This window comes from Astatotilapia calliptera, chromosome 8, assembly GCF_964374335.1.
Source record: "Astatotilapia calliptera chromosome 8, fAstCal68.1, whole genome shotgun sequence".
In the NCBI taxonomy this organism is placed as follows: Eukaryota; Metazoa; Chordata; class Actinopteri; order Cichliformes; family Cichlidae; genus Astatotilapia; species Astatotilapia calliptera.
In genome coordinates this window covers 8,516,885-8,541,365 of record NC_137429.1, presented here as the reverse complement: position 1 = coordinate 8,541,365, position 24,481 = coordinate 8,516,885, and the positions used below count along the sequence as shown (strand labels likewise).

General features: G+C 40.9%; 2 long non-coding RNA genes and 1 pseudogene across 5 annotated transcripts; 2 read left to right on the top strand and 1 right to left on the bottom strand.

The window, feature by feature from the left end:
- The first annotated feature begins 8,432 nt into the window (after positions 1 to 8,432).
- On the top strand, positions 8,433 to 14,357 carry LOC113028207 (5-hydroxytryptamine receptor 3E-like; annotated as a pseudogene).
- Positions 14,358 to 16,551: 2,194 nt separating this feature from the next.
- Positions 16,552 to 24,365, top strand: LOC145430371 (uncharacterized). 4 transcript variants are annotated; one of them, XR_013910914.1, is made up of 3 exons: positions 18,221 to 18,338; positions 21,550 to 21,599; positions 21,684 to 24,365. It is a non-coding gene; the product is annotated as an uncharacterized LOC145430371 (long non-coding RNA). The 4 variants fall into 4 exon arrangements; XR_013910915.1 differs by lacking the exons at positions 18,221 to 18,338; positions 21,550 to 21,599 and adding an exon at positions 16,552 to 17,239; XR_013910913.1 differs by lacking the exon at positions 21,550 to 21,599 and having other exon boundaries at positions 17,503 to 18,338.
- LOC145430372 (uncharacterized) lies at positions 17,017 to 17,795 on the bottom strand. Its single transcript, XR_013910916.1, has 2 exons — positions 17,690 to 17,795; positions 17,017 to 17,509 (listed from the first exon to the last, which is right to left on the bottom strand). It is a non-coding gene; the product is annotated as an uncharacterized LOC145430372 (long non-coding RNA).
- Positions 24,366 to 24,481: the final 116 nt, after the last annotated feature.

The window sequence follows — 24,481 nt, the reverse complement described above, 5'->3', positions numbered from 1 at the left end:
TTCTTTCCCATTGGTCCAAATAAAACTCGTTCTATTAAGGTGCAGGTTGATGATGGTTCACAGTAATTTACTTTAAAACCAGTCAGAAGTGTTTAAAGAGGATATTTACGGATGGAGCCCTACTCTCAAAAACTGAAAGGGATGTAACAGTGTCTGTGAAGCTGGACTTAAGAAATAACTGCTTAAAGTTTTAAAAGGATGTTTAGCACCATCTTCTGTCAGCACGGGATGTTATGTCACCAGGTCGGTCGGTTGGTTGGTTGCAGCAAATACACTTACATTAGTTTATCTTAGCTAACTAGTGACAGAATTGATAACTTGGAGGAAAATAAGGACACTAAACCTAAAAATCAGTTTAAGGGGATCAGTTTCAGGCTGCAAGAAACCAAGGATATACTGTCCACTTTGACTGTCTTTGTCTCTAGCAGTATTTGGCTCCTTGTTATTTGACTAGTTGCACTGAAAAGGGAAAATCCAGTGGTTAGCTGTAATGTAACTAACAGCTAGCAGATACTGCATGTTAGCTGCAATGTAATATCAGGTCCTTAAGCTTCTTAGTCATTATTTTTAGTTTGTATTCTGTTTTTGGTTGGTGTTAGAGTTGTTCTTTATATTTGATTCTTTTCTTTAGTTTAGTCTAGCCTCTCTAGTATTCCCTCCCATCTTATTATCTACTCTATCTCTGTCTTAGGTATTAATGTTGTGTTATTTACCTTTAATCCTGCTGGCTTGCCTTTAAAGTCTGTTTTTTTTTTTTTAGCTCCCTTTAAATAAGGTTTATAACATATTTACACAATGGGTGAAGTTAAGACAGTCTAACACGTTGTTTGTGTTGTCTGGTATGCAGTGGAATGGTGAATTAACTTCTCCACTTCTTTTAAAGATTTTCTTTAAGCTCAGTTAAACTTTGTATTCGTTCAGACAGGAACTTGAGCAATGTCTGCCTATAATGGAATATTTCATTTCATTAATTTTGACACCAATTACTGATCTATGTACATGTTTGACAAGTAATAAACAAAATGCTAATGTTCTGCCAATTCTAACTAATGAATATATTTAAAGTACAGTGTATTGGAAGTGTAGATCTTTTATGACTTGTGTCAAATATGGTAAATGGACTGGATCATAAATAGTACTTTCCTACTATACCTGAGCAATCAAAGTGCTTTATACAACTTGCCTTATTTAGGCAAAAGAGAAGGCAACTTGGGGTTAGGATATTTAGCATGGAGCAGCCCTGGATCGAACCACCAATCTTCCAACTAGTAGATGCTCTACCTCCTGCGCTACAATAGCCACGCTTGCTTATTTCTGGCAACATCAAGCATTGTAGCTCATGTTTCCTGTAAATCTATTTGCTTCCTAGATACTTTGTGTATTAGCATGAAATAATCAGTCCTGTTATCTGGTTCTAAAAATGTAAAAAATAAATAAATAAACTTCTCCTTTCTCTGTATGTTTCTTGCACAACTAACCCATCTTTCCAGCAAATTTAAAATTACCGATGAGACTGTCATGTTAAAGTGGCTAGCTTCATCTATAAAATTAACATATTTACAGACTAGTCCAAACTTTTGATGTCTATAACTAACCCCACTTCAAGGCAACTATTTAAATTGTTAAAAGTTGGCTAAGGTTTAAATCTGGGGGTGGGGACACTTGGGGGGCATTGGGCTGGAGGCTGGCTATACCCTGGACAGGTATCCAATCTGACATCAATTTGTAATATGACCTGATTAAATATCATGCATTCCCCTCCAATACTTTCCAATCATATGAAGCTGCGTCACTATCATCTACAAAGGCATTTTACACCTCACACATGGCTTATGTAATGCTTCAGTTCATGAAGAACAGTCTCTGCAACACCACTGAGTACGTAATCCTCAGATATAGTATAACCACATCCATCCTACACTCCTACTCCTACAAAGCACTTCAGCTGAGTCAAGTGCATCCTTTAAATCACATAGAGGTGGAAGAGGAAGAGGTTTCTTTATTACAAGTATCCAGAGGGAGAACTGTGGTGTTGTCTGTAAAAGAAATCTATACACCCACATATCTTTCACATGGTCTCTATCTCTCTCTCTCTCTCTCTCTCACACACACACACACACACACACACACACACACACACACACACACACACACACCACCTACCATTTGTCGCTGCAGTGCTCTCCAGTCTTCCCACTGAATAAAAATCAAGGATGACAGGGTAAGGGTTCAACTTCCAGTTTTATGGTGGTCCAGAAATAGTGACAATAATCACCCTCCTAGTGAGAGTGCTTTAACTTTTAACTTAAGACACACCCACTGGGAGGAGTCTTGTGACCTAGGGGTGGAGCAATACAAAAAGGAAAGGGCAAAACAACCACACACTCATGTGGGTTTTTTTTTAATTATCAGGTGACTTTTTTTTCATTATGTCTCAATACATAGCACTTTACTGTGCAAATAGGCTACACATAACTGTATGAACACAAATCAGTGTAAATACATGTGACTATGTCATTTGGATCCCTGATGACAACCAGCGTTCCAGTGTTTTTAATGAGAAAAAAATGAAAGCATGGAAATTGCTTCATTGTTTTAATGTCATGAATTTAATCTCCGACACAGCATGCGTGATATGATTTCTGAAGAAATGGAAATGGAGCAAAGACAGTCAGAAGACACCTATTATGAACCACACTCATTATATTGCAGAAGTAATCACTGAAATGAAACCATTGATTGATTTTTTGATGGTTTTCATATTGATATTTCCTTTGCCAAATATTTTGTGTGTTTCTTTTGCTTATAAAACCAATGAGTGTTCAAGGTGTCAAGAACACATACAACCATATACCACAAAATATATATATTCCTTCCTGATCTGCTCAGTTATTTTTACATTCCTGTTTACATGTAGGAATATGATAGTGAGAGTATCTCCTCATTAACATGTCAGTCACTAATAACAGTGTCAACCATTTTGGCTTCAGTCAGTCTATAGTTGTTTACACTGTAAGTATTCCTGGAAATGTCATTGTCCGTGTTCTACCTACTTCACTGTAGATGCAAAACCTAATTGCATACCTTAACATCCATTCAGCATGGTTGCACTACTCACAACTCTGAATGTACGAATGTGTACTGTTCCTATTAGGGTCAGACTACACTGTCACATAATAATTCTTTCTTTTAACATAAATGTATTTGTTTTGCTTTTTCCTAGTGCAAGGAAAACACAATTTTCATGCTTGATTTTTTTTAAAGCACTGATATCTTAATGGATAAAAATGAATGCTGACATTGGAACAGCAGTACGTAATGAACTTGAATATTTTCAGTGTCTGATCACTGATTACTGATAAAGCAACAATAAGATCACAGTTATCAACTTTCTCTTTTTGCCAAATGGGACCGAACTGCGTCTCCTGATCGAGCACTGAAATATGTTTTCTTCTCCTCACATTCATATTTTGCTGCTTTGATTGATAAATATCTGAACATCTGAAAGATGATAAAGAAATGTGTGGCTGTCTAGATATAATTCAGTTTTGTATATTCCGGTGACATAGGATCTGTTGTTTGCAAGTCTGATACAGTTTTACAACATTTACACAACCTGGACATGAATTGTGGATTCACATGCCTTTATTACCTGGATGCTCTAAAATGCTCTAAAATCATCTGTAGATTCTTATAAAGCACACCAATTCCACAAACAAGACCAGTACAATGAACATTAGTGAAATTTTATCTGTAGAAACATCTATTTAAAGACACATGCAGAAGGAAATAGACAATAAATTTAGAAAAAATGTTTTGTTTTCTTAATTCATAATCATCCATAATACCAGCACATTTTCAATTGTTTTCTATTAATGTTTTTAATTAAAAGCCAGAGTTAAAGCTCTTCTATTGTTTAGATTGGTATGTAATCAGTCTGATTCAATTACTTTTAATGATTAAATATTGATACTGTTTAAAAAAAAGTTAACTTTTATTCAAAATAGAAAGAAAATACAATAATCAACGAGATTAATGACAGGAACGTAAAAGTTTGAGCTGGAAAATAGAATATTAAGAGTTTGGTTGAATGCAGGAAAAATATTAATTCCATGGCTTTTTTTAAAAACAAAAGCTTAAACAAATTAGTGTTTAAGCTTTTGTTACCACTCTGTTAGGATAGATACAATTTGCCCCACCCTCTGTTGGGCAGGGCTATGACATCAATAGAGGAAAATAGAAAACTCTCTAGACACCACAGAGAGGGTGAAAAAGCTCTCTGGTCTCTCAAGGCTACAATGATTGCAAGTTTCTTCTTCCTGCTGTTACTTGTGGGTAAGCTGAGATTATTCTAATTAAATGGAGATGACAATTTATACCATTTAATTTACTTTATTTTTTATGAGTATAAATATATTTTTATATTTTATTTTATTTCAATCAGTAACGCTTCTTTACTTGTAATAGATTGCATTTCAGTGCAAGAACAGGTTCCTCTATAATTTCCCAGTAAATATATCTTGTTTACTAAATTAAATTCCACTTTTTTGTAATTAATAGATCAGAGATATAAAATAAAAAGAAAGAGAGAAAGAAAGATAACACATCTGGTATCTAGTAACTCAGATGGATTTAAACTTAAGTATATTAAGTATATTAAGTATATATTATAAGTATATATTAAGTATATTTAATAAAGTATATTCAATATGAAGATGTACAAAATGTTTTCAGATGGACTGCAGGCAGGCATTTTGGAACCTGGACTCTTTAGCTACAAATGTGTTGCTATAGATAAGTCTTAAATTCCCAGAGGTTTAAGATTCTTAGAATCTTTTGATGATATTATGTCCTGTAGATGATGAGACATTCAAAGTCTTCACAATTTTATATTGAGGAATATTATTCTGAAGTTGTTCTACTATTTAAAATACAGTTTTTTCGTAGATTATTGATTTTCTGCCCAGCTTTACTTCTGAGAAAATCTGCTTTGCTCAGACGGTCTTTTTACATCTAATCATGCTCACTGGCTTCCTGCTATTAACCTAATGGTTTGCAAAATGTTTCTCCAGCTAGTTCTTTTTTGTTATTTTACTTTTTCAGCCGTTTTTTCCCCATCCAGCTTTTTTCAGATGTGTTGCAATCAAACTGAACTGATAATTGTCAGTGTCAACTGTAAAATGACTTAATTTAAACATTTGTTCTCTAGCATATCGAGACTATCTCTCCACACCTTTACATATTCCATATGTACGGGGTAGGAGCCCTCTTGGTCGTGGCGTGTGGATATTTCTTTAAGACACTCCAGCACGCCCGGCTACGCCCCATAGCTTATGTATAAAACAGCTGTGCGGACGTGACACCAGTGTGTGTGTGTTTGTGTGTGTAAGTGAGAGAGAGAGAGAGAGAGAGAGAGTGTGTGTGTGTGTGTGTGTGTGTGTGTGTGTGTGTGTGTGTGTGTGTGTGTGTGTGTGTGTGTGTGTGTGTGTGAGAGAGAGAGAGAGAGAGAGAGTGAGTGAGAGAGAGAGCCTTGAGAGTGGGGTATGAATGTGCGTCCGTCAGGAGCGTGCTTCGGCATCCTCCGTGGGCGCTGCCTCTCCCCTGGTAGATTCCCCCTGTGTGCCCTGGTGTTCCCCGCTATTCCCCTGGTATCCCTTAGCTTGGTACCCCCTAGCTAGCCCTTGCTTTCCCTTGGTTGGTCCCCCTTCCCTGGCATATCGCCTCGAAAAAAAAACAGGCTTAAGTGCCGGCCAACGCTTCATTCATTTTGACCATTCATTTTGTGAAAAAGTGAAAAATTAGTATCATTACATTACCATTCAGTTTGGGGGTTACAACAGAAAATTATATATTTATTGCTCACGGGGTATCAGATGGGATTATTTTAACAAACCATTAACATTTTGGCTGATAACTATTTTTATTCTCCTGTAACTTTACTATATAAAGAGCTAAATCCTCCAAAGTTTCAGGAGTAATGCTTCATAATAAAAAGTGTTTGTGAACTAAAAATCAGCAATGTGGGATACTGTTTGTCCGTGATTTACATAGGGGGAACAAATTGTGTCAGGATCAGCCTGATATTATTTGTATCCCACTATAACTTCGTTGTATAAAGAGCTAACATCTCAAAAATGTCAGGAGTAGTTAGTCATTATAAGAAGTGTTTGTAAACTAAAAATCAACAATGTGGGATACTGTTTGTCCGTGATTTGGACAGTCCAGCGTGTGCTCCCGACGCAGGGGAAACAAATTCTGTTGGTGATATCTAGTTTGGCACGACACCGGCTACCTTCCTGGTTAGCGTGTGGCCCCGCCCCCTTGCTTGGTAGAAGAAGTATGGCAGCCCACCGTCCCAAACATGTCTGTGAATGGCATTTTGCCTTTTTACGGTAGGCACGAGCAGTGTGGCTGTGCCTGGCTGTGTCTGATTTTTCAGCCGGCGAGTGAGTGTTCTCCAGCCTGCCGCACTGTCTCATTTCGAAGTTCACACCTGCTGCTCCCCTGTCTGCAGACAGCGCTTGCGACCGCTTAGCCCTGGGGCAGACCTTTGGGTTAAGTCCCCGCTTAGCCATCAGCGGGCTGGACTGCCAGCCCCCCCGTCTGTGGACGGCTGGGCGGCTCCGTGGTTGAATGGACCCTACAGGTTGCATCCCTGCCTTGGCCCTGCGTCTTGCAGCTGTACTGCTGCTGCGGGCTGTGTTCCTCTGGCGTATAGCCCACGGTTCGCCGACTCACACGCCAGTCGGACCTTGCTGTGTCTGATATGTCAGTCGCTGAGTGGGTGTTCTCCAGCACGCAGCGCTGGCTCTCCATCTAGTGGGTTTCCCCTGTATCGTGGGTCACATGGCCAGCAGGTGCCCGCTCAGTGAGTTGACACCTCCCGTCTGTCCGTTAGTGTCTCATCAGGCCCCCTCTGCTGGCCCCCTGTCTATAGACTCTGCAGAGTGGCTGCTATGCACTGGTGATGAACCTTGGGTTGCTCCTCACTTGGGCCCTTAGTGGCCTGAGCCACCAGCACCTCCCCTATCGTGGTTGGTGCAGGTCAGCTGCTCTACTCCTGGGACAGGCCCTGGGCCTCGTCCTCCCTGGGCTAATCCACTGAGTGGCCGAGATGCTTCGACAGGCTCTTTCTCCCTGGCACTGTGTCACTGCCTAGTGCCAGGCAAGTCTCTGTTGTGGCTTGACTTCTCTAGGTGGTGGCTCCGCCTTCCCTTCTGGGGCATCATCCGCATATCGCGGGCTTCTGTCACAGCGATAGCCAGCTGCTGTGCTCGAGTGGCTTGGTAGGCTGTGTTGCCCTGGTGTTTGCCCACGTTCGCCGGCTTCCACGCCAGTCGCACCTCGCTGCGGCGAGTGGCATTCTACAGCCTAGTGTGTTGCCCGCAGTGCGCGGTTCACACGGCCAGCAGGGCTCCTGTCATTGCTCGAGTGGGGCGGCTTCTCGGCTCTGACTGCAGCTTCAGCCTCTGCTGCTGCTGCTACTGCTGCTGCTGCAGGCTGTGTTCCCCTGGCGTATTGCCCGCGCTTCGCCGGTTTACGCGCCAGCTGGACCTCGCTGTGTCTGATGCTCAGCGAGTGAGTGTTCTCCAGCCCACAGCGCCTGGCTCCCTGCAGGCGGTTCACCCGTTGCGTGTTAGCCAGGCCTCGCTGTGTCTGATAAGTCAGCCAGCGAGTGTGTTGTGCCGCTTGGCCCTGGGGCGACCTGTGGGTCGCGTCCCTGGCTTGGAGCTCCTCTCCAGCGGCTGCACTACAGCTGCTTGCTGTGTTCCCCTGGCGTGTAAGCCAGCGAATGCAGCAATAGTCGGGCCTCGCTATGTCTGATACGTCAGCCAGCAAATGTGTGTTCTCCAGCCTCCTTGGCCAGTCTCTGTCTGGCATATAGGCTGCTGCGACTGCAGGCTGTGTTCTCCTGGCATGTTGCCGCATTTGCCGGCTTGCCCGCCGGTCGATCCTCGCTGTGTCTGATGCCTTAGCAAGCGAGTGAGTGTCCCCCAGCCTGCGATGCTGGCTCCCTGTCTGTGCTTTGCCTGTGTGTCACGGACTTACACGGCCAGCACGGGGACGCCCAGTAGCTGGGACTTTGTGTATGATCTCGAGTGTCTCATTGCGAGTTCACTCTTGAGGCTCCTCTGTCTACAGACAAGCACGTGGTGACGGTGCTGGGGGTGGACCTTCGGGTCATCGCGTCGGGTTATGCCGGCTAGGCTGCCAGCCCCCCCCTCCCTGTCTGTGAACAGCTCGGGGTGGCTTCGGCTTTGAGGATGGACGGGTCACATCCAAAGCTTCACCTGCGGTTGCTGGCTGTGTTCCCCTGGCGTGTTGCCCGCTTCGCCGGCGTACACGCCAGTCGGACCTCGCTGTGGCGAGTGAGAGTTCTCCAGCCTGTAGTGCCGACTCTCTGTCTGGCATTGCCCTAATGTCGTAGGCCTATGCGACCAGCGGGATGCTACTTGGTAGCTCGGTGTGCTGCGTTCCCTGCCGGTCTGCCTCGCGGTTCCCGGGCTGACCTTGAGCGGCCAATCACTTGCGGTCCTGTGTCCTGCATGACCGGTTCAGAGCAGTCTAGCGTCTGCAGACTGCTGCCTCCACCCCCTGGCTCGGCCTTCGCATTGCGAAGCCCTGACCAGGGTGGTGTCTCTCTTGGTGCGTTGTCACTGACTCCCGGCACCTTCACTCTCGGTGGTGCACTGTCTCCTCGCGGGGTGTCTTAGAGAGTTACCCCGTACATATGGAATATGTAATGGTGTGGAGAGATAGTCTCGATATGCTAGAGAACGTATGGTTACGGTGTAACCTTGGTTCTCTTAGTGAGAGACTATCTCTCCACCGTGAGGCCGCTCGGAGATGCGTTCTGATCATCACCGGTGTCACGTCCACACAGCTGTTTTATACGTAAGCTGTGGGGCGTAGCCGGGCGTGCTGGAGTGTCTTAAAGAAATATCCACACACCACGACCAAGGGGGCTCGTACTCCGTACATATGGAATATGTAACGGTGTGGAGAGATAGTCTCCCACTAAGAGAACCAAGGTTACACTGTAACCGTACGATATATTTTCCTGTGATATCTAACATCCATTAGTGTCATAATCCCTGAGTCTTAAACCCGAGTTTTTCAGTTTTGTGGTTCAAGGTTTGCTTTGGGCTTCGTGAAAGGATTTTATCAAAGTTGTTGTTTATGATTTTATTCTTGTGCTTTTATGTCTCTGATATTTTTGCCTTTACTTCTTTGCTCATAATGTTTCCTTATATTTGTTAGTTCTCTTTCATGACCCCATTCTGTTCCTCCAGTCTTAACTCTGTGGTTGTTTTTGGACACCAAGACACCAAAATCAAACAGATTTTGGTGTCTTGGTTTCTTGTGCTTTTCATTTCATTTCATTTCCTTTGTCTCATTTTCACCAATTTGTTTCCCACCTGTTTTACCTTGTGTAAATATTCTCTCCTCTTGCCCTTTTCCGTGTCATCTCACTTTGCTGTGTGCTCCCCTGCTCTGTGTTTCTTGGTTCCATTATTCCTAGTTTTTAATTTTCATATCTCGCTCTGTGTGTGTTTTTGGACTTCCTTTGTTTGTCATTGTTCAGCAATTGAATTGAGTTCATACTGTTTCCAGAGTTTTGTGTTTGGTTCAGCATCCTGCCTGCCACACAGTTATTCATGACACTGCATTTTTAAATAAAACCTCAAATTAATTCTAACCACATATTAAAGTAAAGCAAGTCATATTAACACATTTTTTATTTTTAAAAATTAGTACACTCATTGTCAGCTGAAAATGCATCCAGTTCAGAGCTACAGGAAGATCAACAGATGACCAGTGAGACCACTATAAGAGGTACATAGCGTCTCTCTCTCTCTCGCTCTCTCTCTCTCTCTCTCTCTCTTAAAGTCTTTTGCCACCTCTTATTTCCAGTCTCTCAGTTTTTCTCTCCTTGGGAGTCGTTTTCATTCCAGCACTTCCACCTAACCATTTTCTTAAGCCTATGACAGAGGATAACACAGTTTGACTGACATAAAATAGTATTTTTGCACCAACAAAGCAATTCTCAAAGAGCTATTAGTCAAAAACCTCATCCGAACATGAGCACACAAACAGTATCTCAAGTTCATGGCTTTAAGAAACAAAAAACAATCCAACAAAGATCTGATACAGGGCTAAGAGATGGATCTGGCCCTTCAGCCCCACCTGCCATTCACCAAAGCCTCAACAGAAATGGTCTCAGTGGAATGGAGGCTGTCAAGAGGCTCAGGGTGAAAAGGCTGAGGTATGTCAAATTACACAAGAACTGATAATCAGTCGCAACAAGTTTTGTAGACTGAAGAATCCAAAATTTGTACTTTTGGATTGAAACCTTTGTCTATATGTATAGAGGAGCTCAGCAGAGAGGTACCACAGCCAACTGTGAAACATGATGGAGGTTTTGTTATGATGTGGGGCTTCACTCAAGCCAGTGGGGTTCGGGAGCCAGTCAAAACTGTTTGAAGTATGAATGCAGAAAAGTACTGTCAGATTTTGATCAGGTATACAGGAGCAGCTGATCAGCATCTTTATTTATTTATTTTTTTTAGCTTGGCAACCACACTGCTAATGCAGTAAAAGAATAAAATGGATACAAAAGCACAGAATGGAAAACTAACAGTCAAAGATAGACCTCGAAATTAATTAAATAATGTGAAATCATTATGACAGATAATAGAACAAAAGGCCACTAACATCCAAAGAAGAGCTTTGAATGTCCTTAGTGAAGATTAGAAAACTACTACTGAAGACTACTTTAAGAAATTACAAGAAAGTTTGCCTAAGAGAGCTCAGACTATGTTGGATAATATTGTTTTTTATACGAAGTGTTGAATTTCAAGCTGGAATTGTATAAATGAAGTTTTTGCTTCATATACAGTAATTACATGTATGCTTGCTAACCTTTCAATTAATCTCTTCACTTTTAATAGCAAAATATAAAGAAAATAAAGATGACTGAAGGCGTTTCCACAGTACTGTACATGCCAACAAGTGATGTCGTCTGTTTTTGTTGTTTGTTTGTTTTTTGTTTTCTTGACACAGTTATCCAGACCTGCAATAAATTGAAAATCTGAAATGAAAGCACAGAAGCTGCTTTATTGTTTTCATATCATAACATCAATGTCAAGAATGTCTTTTTATGTGTCCTTTTAGATAATGAAGTGGAAGTGGAGAAACTCTGCAATTTTCAGGCTATTGTACAGCACCTGGATCTAAGTAAAGACAGTATTAAGTACACTGCGAGCCGGCCCATTATAAACAACAGTCATCATACAGATGTTGTGCTTGACATGAAACTCTACGCTATTCTGGATATGGTAAGTTGTTCAAGCTACTTGTGTATGTTTGTGTGTTTTAGTTTGAATAAATGATAATGGACATTTTTGTTACCAAATAGTTTGTTTCTTTCGATAATAAAATAATGTCAAAAGTCTGCTCAATTGGTGCATATTTGTCTGCTTCATATGCATAATTTCCGTTTTCCATGTCATGTATTCTCTCAGTTTGGTATTCTCTTAATTATGGAGATCCATAAGCTTCATCTATGAATACATCAATGTCTGTCTTTTTGTGGCCTTCTATGCTTCTGTTAGTTGTCTAAGACCATTTAAGACTTCCCAGATGTTGGGTTTTTCTTGTCTATTGGAGGCTGCATACTGTTGATCTTACCCAGGTCTTTCTAGGATTACTGTGGCACAAGTCAGGCTCAACCATTTGAGCTTGAACACTGCTTGATTTCTTTGTTCACAGAGAGAAATTGACCAGACCTTAATTTCTTACATTTGGGTTTATTTGGTGAGTTTTCTCTTTCAAATACATCAATTTTCACAGTATTGTTGAAATTGAAATTGCTTGAAATTACGTGTTTTCATCTTTTGTCTTTTTCTCCTTGTTTGTATCTCTTTCCTCTTATTTGTATCCCTCTGACTAGTCATGGAAAAACGAGTACACTAAGTGGGATCCAGATCAATTCTGTGGAATTAAACAAATAACAATTCCTACTGAATATTTGTGGATGCCAGATATAACTATTTCAGAGATGTAAGTTTAACATATATGCACATAAACTCACACAGACCATACAGTCACTAGCAATAAGGCATTAAGCTACAGCTAAAAAAAAAACAAACCCAAAGCTGAACATTTATAATTCATTATTAGAAACGTATATGCTGCTCTTCAAAATCTTAACATCATTAATTTTTTTTATCCTTGAAGATATTGTATAATTCATTAAATATGTTGCAAATTGAGCAGCAAGCCCTTCAAGTCCATGTGGTCATGTTGAGCCCTCCAAGACATTAATAAAGACTATATCTATGTTGACCATCCCATTAAAAAAGAATAGCAACTAAATGCTGTCCTGGATAATTGTTTTGTCATGGCGCAATCAGCTCAAACCAAGCAGGATTCATGAGGTACATGAGGTGGCTTTGAAACATGAAATGATAACCTTCCTTTTCCAAGATCCATTTTGTCCAGCACATATCTATATGGATGCACCTGAATATTCAGTTATTTGGATATCCCTCTGTCATTTAGATAATCTCGCAGTGATATTCCTGCACTTGTTCATCCTTGTGTTGCTAAAGTTTTAGTGTTTTAGTTTTAGTTTTAGTGCTAAATCCTTTGCAACCCCCCCCCCCCCAAAAAAAAACAACAAACAAACCTATGGACAGATTGCTTGCCCACTGCTCTATTTCTTTTTACACACCTAAAACAACACATCCAAAAGACATTGTGTTAGATCTGCCTTTTCCTACAGACCAGTGGCTACTTTTTCAATGATGAAGAGTTACACATCCTGCACAGAGAGGAATGCAAGTTAGAGTAGCTCCTTTACATGAAAAAAGAAAGACCATGTCTGAATCAAGGAAGAGGCCTATGGGTACATCTTTCACCATCTTAAAGCTATTTCCCAACTTTCTCTGAATGGTACTCATGGCTTATCCAGTAACTACAGATTAAATCCTTAGTTTTTCTTATACTACGAAAATGGGTCAGTTCTTAATGGGGTACATTCTCCATAGTAACAGATGCTGTATTCTCCAGAGCAGAGATGAAAAGGTATGATTTGCTCTTGAGGGCAACAAAGGGCAAAACTTCTGTGGTCCATGTGTGGGTATTACCAGTTGGACTCTGTGTGGAACAGCCCTAGGGTTCATTTTTGTCCCACGCAGGCATGTTTGTGTGGGTCATTCGTATTGATCCTGGTGGTCTGAGCTTGATGAGGTGTGGATAAAGGCGTGTCTGAGGACAATTGGGAGGGAAGAGATCATTGGTTACCAAACTTTGTCAGAATTTCTAGTCCATCATTTCTAGCTGAAATTATTAAGTAATTTAACACAAACTCTTGTGTAAGTCGCCACTTGATGTTGCAGGTTTTATCTGGATTCTAACATAAGTAATTAAGACATGGTGGCTTAATGCATTAATCCTCCTCAGCTGGAGAGTAAGATTTGAGTAGGATTCTGTCTACCTATTTGTCATAACTGATGCTGCTTTTTTGAGTGGCTATAACTGATTGTAATTTTCTGTCTTACAGGACAGAGAGAGACAAAGCCTCTCCGAGTCCTTATCTCTCCATTGAAAGCGGTGGTTTGGTTGAATACAGAAATGACCAGGTGATCGTAAGCACCTGCAAGCTGCACGTGTACAAATTCCCTTTTGATGTTCAGAGGTGTAACCTCTCCTTTAAGTCTATCATGCACTCTGGTGAGCCCATAGCATATATGCGTGCCGTTCATGAAGTTATAAACCCAAACCATCAGATACAAAAATATATATTTCTTTCTTGCTGATCTTTTATTTTTATGTTTCACTTCAGATGAAGAAATAAAGTTACAATTCAACGAAACCAATAATACGGTCACAGAATGGTCTCGAAATGTGATGCAGACACAATACGAGTGGCTGTTTATCAACATGTCAGTTACCACCAAAACTGTCAATGAATTTGACTTCAACCAACTTATGATTGTTTACACTGTGAGTATTTCTGGGAGCAGCTGCACAGAAATGGGGAAAAAAGCATTAATCAATTTCGCTGCTTTTTCATTACTTTCCTTTTTGTGACCATAATACATGTCCAATATAGAGTAGGAGTAGGATGATTAACCACCTCACATGCAAATTGACAGATTACCATGAAGAGGAGGTCTGTCCTCTACATTGCCAATTTCTTGCTGCCAGTCTTCTTCTTCTTGGTTCTGGACTTAGCCTCCTTCCTGATATTAGACAGTGGAGGTGAGAAGCTCGGCTTCAAGATCACTGTCCTGCTCGCTGTCACAGTGATGCAGCTTCTTCTCAATGAGATTCTGCCCAGCTCTTCAGACAGTATTCCACTTATAGGTAAAGAAGAGCATCTTTGACTTCATGCAGTGAATTAATCAAGCTATCAAGTCATTAAGTGATTTGTCCACTTTCATGCTGGATGCCCTCCTTAGCTGTCTATTGCATTGGGGTTTTTGCTCTGATGCTGCTCAGCCTCCTGGAGACAATTTTGGTGATGCATCTGATTGAGAAAGACTCGCCAGCCCAGGATAATGAGACAGATGGAAACCAAAGCCTGGTGGAGTGCTGTGAGGAGAAACAGGACATATCCAACTTTCACAGCTGTTTTAGAGGTGTGCTTAATTGTAGCAGTCGTTGTCTGTCACCTATCTATGTAATTCTAGCTGTGTTGCATTGTTCTTCCCGTCTATTTTTTTTATTCCAGACATGAAGAGATGTAGTCATTGTGCATCTGTTCATGATGTATCTGTGGATGAAAGACCAACTGTGTCTACATCAATCAACAGTCTGCCACCACTGACTATAAAGGTTGGAGTTAAATTGGACTTTTAAGTGTTTTTCAAGTGAAATATAAAAACTGATGAAAGACATCATGTTGCATGAGAGAGAGATTATCCCAAACCCTAACATGGGTGTTGAAAGTAAACACTTTCACTAAATCAATGTGAAAACAAATCAGTGTGTGAAATGTAGCAGCAACTAGACTATAAATGGCTGTATATGTAATGTTATTGATTACATTTCAACAAAACTATTTTTTCAGGGTTGTAGCTGCAACCTGATGAAGATGTTCTTTCCACTGGAAAAAGTCTCGGGTGACCTGCGGGAGACTAGGAAAACCGTGACTCTGCACAGTACCAACAAGAAGTCCGGCTACTGGACCAATATAGTAAAACATATCAACAGGGTTTTTGTCATTTTTTATTTGACAACAGTGACTGTGTTTTTGGCAATTATGATTTTATTGTGGAACAGTGCTGAAGATGAGTAGGCCGAAAGTTACTTTACTTTAAATCATTAGCATGAGGATTAACTTTACTTAACTAAAAGTTTCTGTTCCTTTATTAAGTCCAAGTCTAAAGTATGCATTTAGACTAGGGGTCGGTTTTGATTATCGATTTATCGATTAAAATCGATTCTAGCTTGGATAACGTGATATCATTCATTAAAATCCTGAATCGATTTTTTAATATAAATATATTTTATTCTCATGTTAAACCTCACAAAATTTCAACAACCACCAAACAGCTAAAACAGTAAATGAGAGCAGGTACACGGATTCTGCACAAAGACGTAAAACAAAGCGCGGACCGTGGATCAGAATCAGTGAGATGTCGCCTTTCTCACCCGACAGCACGGACACGGTCGGGGCTGAAAGCCGACAGCTCGCTGATTCTGATGTTTCGACCGGTCCGTGCTCTGTGTTTAGCGCTAGATTCTAAAGCTGTTAGTTTTATCTCTCTCCAAACAATATTGACCGAACCAGCAGCAAAAGAAGACCCAAACTAGGCTTCACATAAACATCGTCATGAACTCCCTCTTACTTTTGCTGTTTTGCTTCCACCAGGATAAAATCACACTTCATGCACAGCGCTCTCTCTCTCTCTCTCTTTGTACTTCAAGAACAGTTTCCCGTCTAAAAATCTGTTTTCTGCATTATTCGCTTGCTTGTTATGCACTAGTCTGCCGTTGTTTACAGCGCTGTCCGCCGCTGTTTTTTTCCTTTTACTTTCTTCTGAAAAGAAAGCCTAATTTCTCCTGTTCAATAGGCCACTGAACAAATTTAATCTTTTTAAATTTATGCAAAATTGCAAAATGCTTAGCTGTGTCCCTGACGCTGCTTCACTTCAGCAGCATCAGGTAATGTTCATATGTTGATTAACGTTTTTCTTTGGTTTTTGATCTACGGCAGAATATTTTTATAAAATCCGAGGCCTGGAAAATCGCCTTCATGTTTTTCTGTGTTTTATCCTCATCTACTTTGACACAAAGGCTTCTGCTGTGATGCTCACACCTTTGATAAAGTCTTGAAAGTGTCAGCTTTCTTATTATAGATGTAAAAATATGGAGATGTACCGATGCATGATCTGAATTATAATATTTCTGACTGTCTGAGGCAATCTCAAATCTAAACTAATCAAATTGAATCAAATCGTGGATCGAATTGATTCGATTCGGACCTTGTGAATCGGAATTGAATCGATTCTAGAAATCAGTGACGATACCCAGCTGTTATGATATTTTGATACCACGGTAAGCATTTACAGGATATTGTTTTATACAGGAAAACTGTTACTCAATAAGGCCGATCTACTAGTTGTTTTTCTCTTTCTCTGTGACCCAAGAATTAATGTGTAAGACTTACAGGCTGGTACCTCAAGGTCAAAAACACCACAGAGATGAGACCACTTCTTTACTCCCATCCTCCCTTTTCCTTATCTCCTGGAAAAGGCTCGTTAAAGGCTAGGTGGTTTGTTTCAGAATTCACTGATGAAAGAACTCTGTATTTTATGTCTAGGAGTGTATTTTGCTGGGATGATCATAAATTATAGCTGAACTGATAAACTACACACAGGATACTTCTTTGTTCACAAGGCAGGAAGACGTTTCCTTATTTGGTCTGTACCGGTTTGAACTGGGAAAGCTGACACACGAACCTTTTTTCATCTATATAAACTGCTGTGTATCAAATAAACCTTTGAGTCGATTGGGAAGGCAACCTAAAGCAGTCTCTGTTTTCTTGTTCTCCCAAGCTGCTCCCGAGCTCGTACTAACACGCTGAATGGCATACCTGAGTGTTACTTTGAATAATTAGGAGTCTTATAAGGAAAGGACAAACTCTGCTTATCGCTCACGCCACGGAGGAAACCCGGGAAGGCAATTTCCTTCAATTTTGGTGTCAGAAGTGGGATCCTGACAGAAGGTAAATATGTGTCTTTCATATTTATATAGAGACCATATTATACCTCTCTCAGTGATCGATCCATAAAAAAACGGGATATGCTGACGAAGTTTCACTTAGTGATCCAGAGAGATACACTGACTGACTTCCTCAGTCCCCGAATCCATAAAAAAACGGGATATGCTGACGAAGTTTCACTTAGTGATCCAGAGAGATACACTGACTGACTTCCTCAGTCCCCGAATAAAGTAAATTAACCCTTGTGTGGTGTTGGTGGACACAGGAAGTTGCCTGTTGTCTTGAATATTTTAATTTTGTTTAAAAAATAATAATAATTAATTGTTTAATTAAACGTACGCTAAAAAGTGAGAAGTTGCTCACTTAGAAAAGTGACACAGAAAGTTGCCTGTTGTCTTAAATACTTCTCGTTAAGTGAGAAGTTGCTCACCAAAGAGTGACACAGGGAGTTGCCTGTTATCTTGAAACGTACGTTAAAAAGTGAGAAGTTGCTCACTCACAGAAAGCTAGTAAATAATTAAATTTAATTTTGTTAAAAAAAAAAAAAACGAAAGAAAACTGAAAACGGGTCTCACAGACCCGATTACCATACAAGGGTTAAAAGCAGTAAATTAAAAGCAGAAAGACACAGGAAGTTGCCTGTTGTTTTACGAGAAGTTGCTCGTTAAGCGAGAAGTTGCTCGCTAAGTGAGAGTTGCTCACACAAACAAAAAATTGCTAGCAATAAATTTAAAGTGACCTCAGCTGTGCCGCAGCGAAAATACTAACCTAAATCCTCCTAGCGTGTAAACCCCTCTGGAAATCACTGAACATGGGTCAGAATTATTCAAAGACCACAGACAGGTCCGATAAAAAAATCTAAAGTACCTGTAAAACCAAAAATTAATAAAATACAAAATAAAGTCTCAAATAACGGCTCAGTATAACTCCCATTTCCGGTTACGTGTAACCTACATCCGCGAATCGGTGAAGACGTCCATGATCACGTATCCAGAACATGCGGGAGTGCTTATGTGACTGACTTTGTTTACAACTTAAGAAGTTCAATGCATTCTAATTTCTTTTCGGAGCCTTATCCCGAACGATTATCGCCAGAAAACAGGTCAGTAGAAATGTTGAATATCATTTGTGATAAGAAAAGTAGTCTGCTTAAAAAGTCCTGTAGAAAATATATGATAGAATGCCGCGTCGTGATGCATCAAATGTTACCGCTATGGACAAAAGGAGGGTAAATAATGACAAAGTCGCCGATTTCTTTAAGAATCTAAAGAAATTACTGCTAACAATGTCCAGAGACAAAAGTGACTTAAATGCAGTAACTATGTGTAAACAGAAGCCTGATGAATCTATCCTAGTATTCATAAAACGCTTTATGCACTGTTGGACAAGCTAGAGGTGCAAATTCAGCTCAGTTTTCCAGCAGCCGCAGACACCCAAAGCAAAAATAAATTTGTGTATTTCATTTAACAAAAAGGGTGAAATGTTTGCTGACACTGATAACAGCTTATGTTTTCTCTGCCCTATGTACCGACATGATGGAGAAGGAACATCCTCTGTGTCAGCTGGACCCTCAGCAGAGAATGAACTCAACATCCTTTTTGTCCGGTACTCTATGTCACACACTGTGCCAAAAAAAACGTGTACAGACGCCACTAACAGGTAATCCCATGACTGGGAGCCACACTTTTGTTTCTCTCACACTGTTCAACAACATGATAACTGCTCACACAAGTGAAGGTCAAACAGTGATTTTGTTACATAACTCAGACATAAGTTACGAAATATGTCGACACATAGATCTAACCTACCCTATCCACTGTACTATTTCTGCAGTTACATTGCCAGCTGAATACCAGAATATGACATTGTGGTCAAAAAGTGAGAATGATATAGGATTTATTGACTGCATACCTTATCACGCACAGCTAAAAAAACAAAAAGCGAGTATATGTCAGGCAATGTCCCCTTTCCACGGAAAAAGCCGCAGCTCTAGATGTCATCATAGGAGATTTATTGACTACAGGAGTAATAAAGCCCACACTCCTGTCAATCCTGTGCCAAAGCCTAACAAACCTGGCGTATGGCGTTTCATACAAGACTTAAGGCAAATTAATGCAGTCAACATTCCTCTGCCACCTCTCGTTTCAGATGTTCACAGCATATTGACATGCATTGCATACACATTTTACCGTGGTGGATTTATGCTCCACTCCTTTCTCTCAGTACCTGTGACACACAGCCGTTATTTGCATTCACACATAGAAATAAGCAGTACACTTGCACTCGTCTGCCTCAAGGCATGATAGACAGCCCTGCTGCTTTCTCAATGGTGATCCGTGCTACCCTGGACAGCTTTACTCCTCCTGAGGGCTGTACTCTGATCCACATGTGGATGACCTCCTCCTCTGTGCTGAAAGTGAAAAACTGTGTCAAACTGCTACACACATGCTTCTCCAGCACCTCCAAAAGACTGGCCACAAAGCATCAGCAAAGAAAATGCAGTACTGTCAGACTTGTGTTCAATATTTGGGATTCACACTGTCTCACGGAAAACGTTCCATGACTGCAGACAGGGTCAAAGCTGTGACCTCTGTCCCTCGTCCCACTACACAGGAGGAAATGTCGTCCTTCTTAGGCATGGTGAACTATTGCAGACAGTGGATACCAGACTGTTCTTTTCATGACCACATTCTGCGTGACTGTTGTAAAAAAGACAAGCCTCCTCGAATACTGTGGTCCACAGAAATGACTGCCTCTTTCAATGCATTAAAGGGAGTGCTGACCTCCGCCACTCAAAGGTGCTGTCCGTGGTTGTTCAGGGAATGCCGGCCTGCCTGAGGGCAGTAGCAGCTTGCTCTATCATGATAAGGGACTGCGGGAAGCTCACACTCTCACATGACACTATTCTACACACCAATCACCAGGTCACGACCATTGTAGCAAACATAACTAAACAACATATGCAAATCTCACTATAAAAGCGAGCAGCACACCTGATTCGCCAGCACATTTATTGATACTATTCTGTGTTCTTCTGACCGACAGGATGGCTCAGACAGGCTTGACGTTCATGACTGCATGACACGTATACAGGAATCCACAGCACAACGTCCAGATTTAGAGCAAACACCTATCTCAGACTCAGCCACGGTTTATGTGGACGGGTCCTGTTCAAGGCCGAGTGACAACTCATTTCTTTGTGGCTATTCAGTGGTAACAGTGCCTGACATCATACTAGAGGCTCACTCATTACCATTTCACTCAGCACAAAAAGCAGAGCTCATGGCTTTAATACGCGCCTGTGAGCTACATTTGGATAAGCATGTGACAATTTGCGCAGACAGCCGCTATGCATTTGGCGTTGTGCATGACTTTGGCACATTGTGGAGACAGAGAGGATTTAGATCTGCTGATGGAAAATAAATTGCTAAATTCTGATTTTGTTCAAAGACTTTTTCAGGCTATACAGCTGCCATCGGCCGTTGCAGTTGTAAAAACGAAAGGATACAGTACAGCTGACACAGACGAAGCAACAGGTAATGCCTTAGCAGACGTGACAGCCAAGGCTGCAGCTGCATCACAGCTCCCACCTCCACAGGAAGTATTATCTGTGCCCCTACAGCTGCCACTTGTTACACTCCCAGACTATTTAGACACAAATGTTGATTTAAAATTTATACAAGAGCAAGCCTCTGCATAGAATAATGACTGTACCTTAGATGACAGAGATGGCCTATACAAAATCTTAAGGGTTTGATTGCCCTCCCATATTCCCTGATGCCAGTCCTTGCCCGACATTTTCACTGTGTGAGTCATGTCGGACAAAGAGGGGTAATAGGGGCAATAAAATCAAGATTTGTAATTGAGAAAACATTGCATGCAGTAAAAAGCATATTAGCAACCTGTCTAACATGTGCGCGAACTAATGTAGGTAGCTCAAAAGCAAAACATCAGCATTTACCACAACCAGATTTTCCATTTCATACATTACAAATTGATTTTATACATATGCCAGCACAAGGAAGCATCAAGTACTTACTGGTAATAGTGGATCAATTTAGTAAATGAGTAGAAGCTTATCCAACATCAAAAGAAACTGCAGAAGTAGTCTGTCAAAAGTTGAGCAATGAAATAATACCCAGATTCGGAATACCTCACCAAATTAACAGTGATAGAGGACCTTCATTCACATTAGAAGTAATTCAAAAGTGTGCTAAAACTTTAATGACCTGTGTCAAATTACTTACTCAAGTCCTGTGTGAGATTAGAATGACTCAATCTGAAGTAACCAAATTATTTCCATTTGAAATAAGACTATTTCCAAGACCATGGTCAGCTTCCAGAGGGGCACCGCTAGTAGAAGGTGATCTATATTGCATTGTCCACTGATGTTCACAACCTGGTAGAAAAACTGAATAATAACTATCAGAAAGTTTGTCTCTCTCAGCTTTTCCCCTCCACAGTTCCACCAGTGGAGACAAGGAGACGCATGTTGGAGAAGCCACTAAAACCAAGGACACTCTGGGAGGCCGCGTTTTCCAGCCCCCAGGCTTTACTGGCAGTGACGAAGAACCAGCATCCTCACAGACGGACAACCTCAGTGGATTCATGCCAGCAGGGTTAAGACCAGCCCAATCGGACCATCTCAGGCGTCGGATCAAGCAGACGACATCTCCGGCGAGCCAGCGCCCGGAACTAGAGCAAATAAACACACGGGTAGACGACATCTCAGGCGAGCCAGCGCCCGGATCCAGTGCACACACGCAATCACTGATTAACACACAACGTCTGAAAGAACAACAACAAGGTACTCAAACATCCAGCAGGAACAGAAAGCCAAAAGTACCACATGATGTCTAACCTGATAAAGCCAGACTCATTTCATCCTGATAATGGAGAAAATGAAATGCCCATTGTCATCATACGACGCTTATTCAATGTCTCTCGAACCTGGGACCAGGCCAGGAGACAACTGAAGAACTGTTTTTCTTATATACTTTCTTATATATTTAGGTTATTTATCATATCTATCGCATTAACCTTAGGATTTCTCTTTGCTATTTTGTATTGTAAACTGCAACCATGTTCACATTTCTGCAGGTCATATTTTGCTGACTATACCTCATGCTCCATTTTGCAAGACACCTACTTAATGCACTCCTCACGTTCCCTAAAATCAGTAAATAGCAACATAGACGCCACTAATAAACCATTTTATGCACCCTCTAGAACAGGAGCTAACGCCTGGTATGAAAATGCCAGAACAGCCGCTCGTGATTTAGGAAACAGTAACTGTTATGTCTGTTCAAAGGCTGATGCAGAACAGGTAATAGTAGGATACCCCATATCCGGTTTCCCCCTCACTGAGGGACTAGAGAAAATCAGCGGAAATAATGCTCTCTTTAAAAACGCTTTACAGTTGACTCTGAGCCCTCTCGACTGCCTACTTAGACACACACATAGATTATACAAAGGATAACTATACATTCTTCTCTGACTCCCCAGGTGCACGCTGTAATGAGACATGGCTAGCTGTCTCTATGGCTGAAGTTGTATCATATCTGGAGGAACACACACACAGTTCAAGTTCGAGCAGAGACCCGATCATTGTTCCCCCAGACGGTGTATTAAATGACACTGACTGGGGGGAGTTAGTTAAATCACACATGGTCACGCGCCTGACCAGACCAATCCCACATGCTTATTGGATGTGCAATAATACTCTTAGATTAGCTTTACCTGTTAATTGGACCGGTACCTGTGGTCTAGTAACCGTTGATGTATGCTGTACTTTCATTCCCAATAATACCGCTCCTAACGGTTCATTCACACAAGCTATGAATAAACTTGAAGCATTGCAGATAGAACTAATTGCCAATACAGGTCACGGTCAGTGGCTACATAAGTGGCTACAGGACACGTTTGGGAGATGGAAGGAACTAATTGTAGCCTTTGTAACCGTTGCAGCATGTTTTTGATGATTATTGTCTGTTGTGTAGTACCCTGTGTACGTTCAATGATAACCTGTATAGCCACTAGTACAGCCACTTCAATGTATTTGCAATTGGCACAAATTGACCCAGAATATGTGTCAGATGTCATTAATGATGTTCCTGATGTGTATATTGAACATTAGGTTGTGAACTATTACATTTTATGATTTGCTTTTTATATTATGTTATTACATTTGTGATTTTTCCTTTCTATTTGAGTTATTATTTTTAAAAAATAATAAAAGAGGGGAACTGTTATGATATTTTGATACCACGGTAAGCATTTACAGGATATTGTTTTATACAGGAAAACTGTTACTCAATAAGGCCGATCTACTAGTTGTTTTTCTCTTTCTCTGTGACCCAAGAATTAATGTGTAAGACTTACAGGCTGGTACCTCAAGGTCAAAAACACCACAGAGATGAGACCACTTCTTTACTCCCATCCTCCCTTTTCCTTATCTCCTGGAAAAGGCTCGTTAAAGGCTAGGTGGTTTGTTTCAGAATTCACTGATGAAAGAACTCTGTATTTTATGTCTAGGAGTGTATTTTGCTGGGATGATCATAAATTATAGCTGAACTGATAAACTACACACAGGATACTTCTTTGTTCACAAGGCAGGAAGACGTTTCCTTATTTGGTCTGTACCGGTTTGAACTGGGAAAGCTGACACACGAACCTTTTTTCATCTATATAAACTGCTGTGTATCAAATAAACCTTTGAGTCGATTGGGAAGGCAACCTAAAGCAGTCTCTGTTTTCTTGTTCTCCCAAGCTGCTCCCGAGCTCGTACTAACACGCTGAATGGCATACCTGAGTGTTACTTTGAATAATTAGGAGTCTTATAAGGAAAGGACAAACTCTGCTTATCGCTCACGCCACGGAGGAAACCCGGGAAGGCAATTTCCTTCACCAGCCCTAATTTAGACCCCTTTTCCTACACTTTATAACATTTGTACTGTGTGATGGACCTCATATTTCGGTCCACTTTGAACTCACATTTATTCACTGTAACTTTAGTTCACATCACATTATATGCATGGCAATATAAAGCAATGCAGTTCATGAGTGTTGTATATCTTTCATTTACATCTGTATCCTGTTGGAATAAACATTAAAAAGCTTTTTATTTTTTTCTTATGTATATCTTTGTGTGTTTGTGTGTTTGTTGCACAACCAACTGACTCTTTGAATTATAAAGTGCACTCCATGTAAAGGTAATGATCATGGAAGTTTGTTTCCCATTTCCGC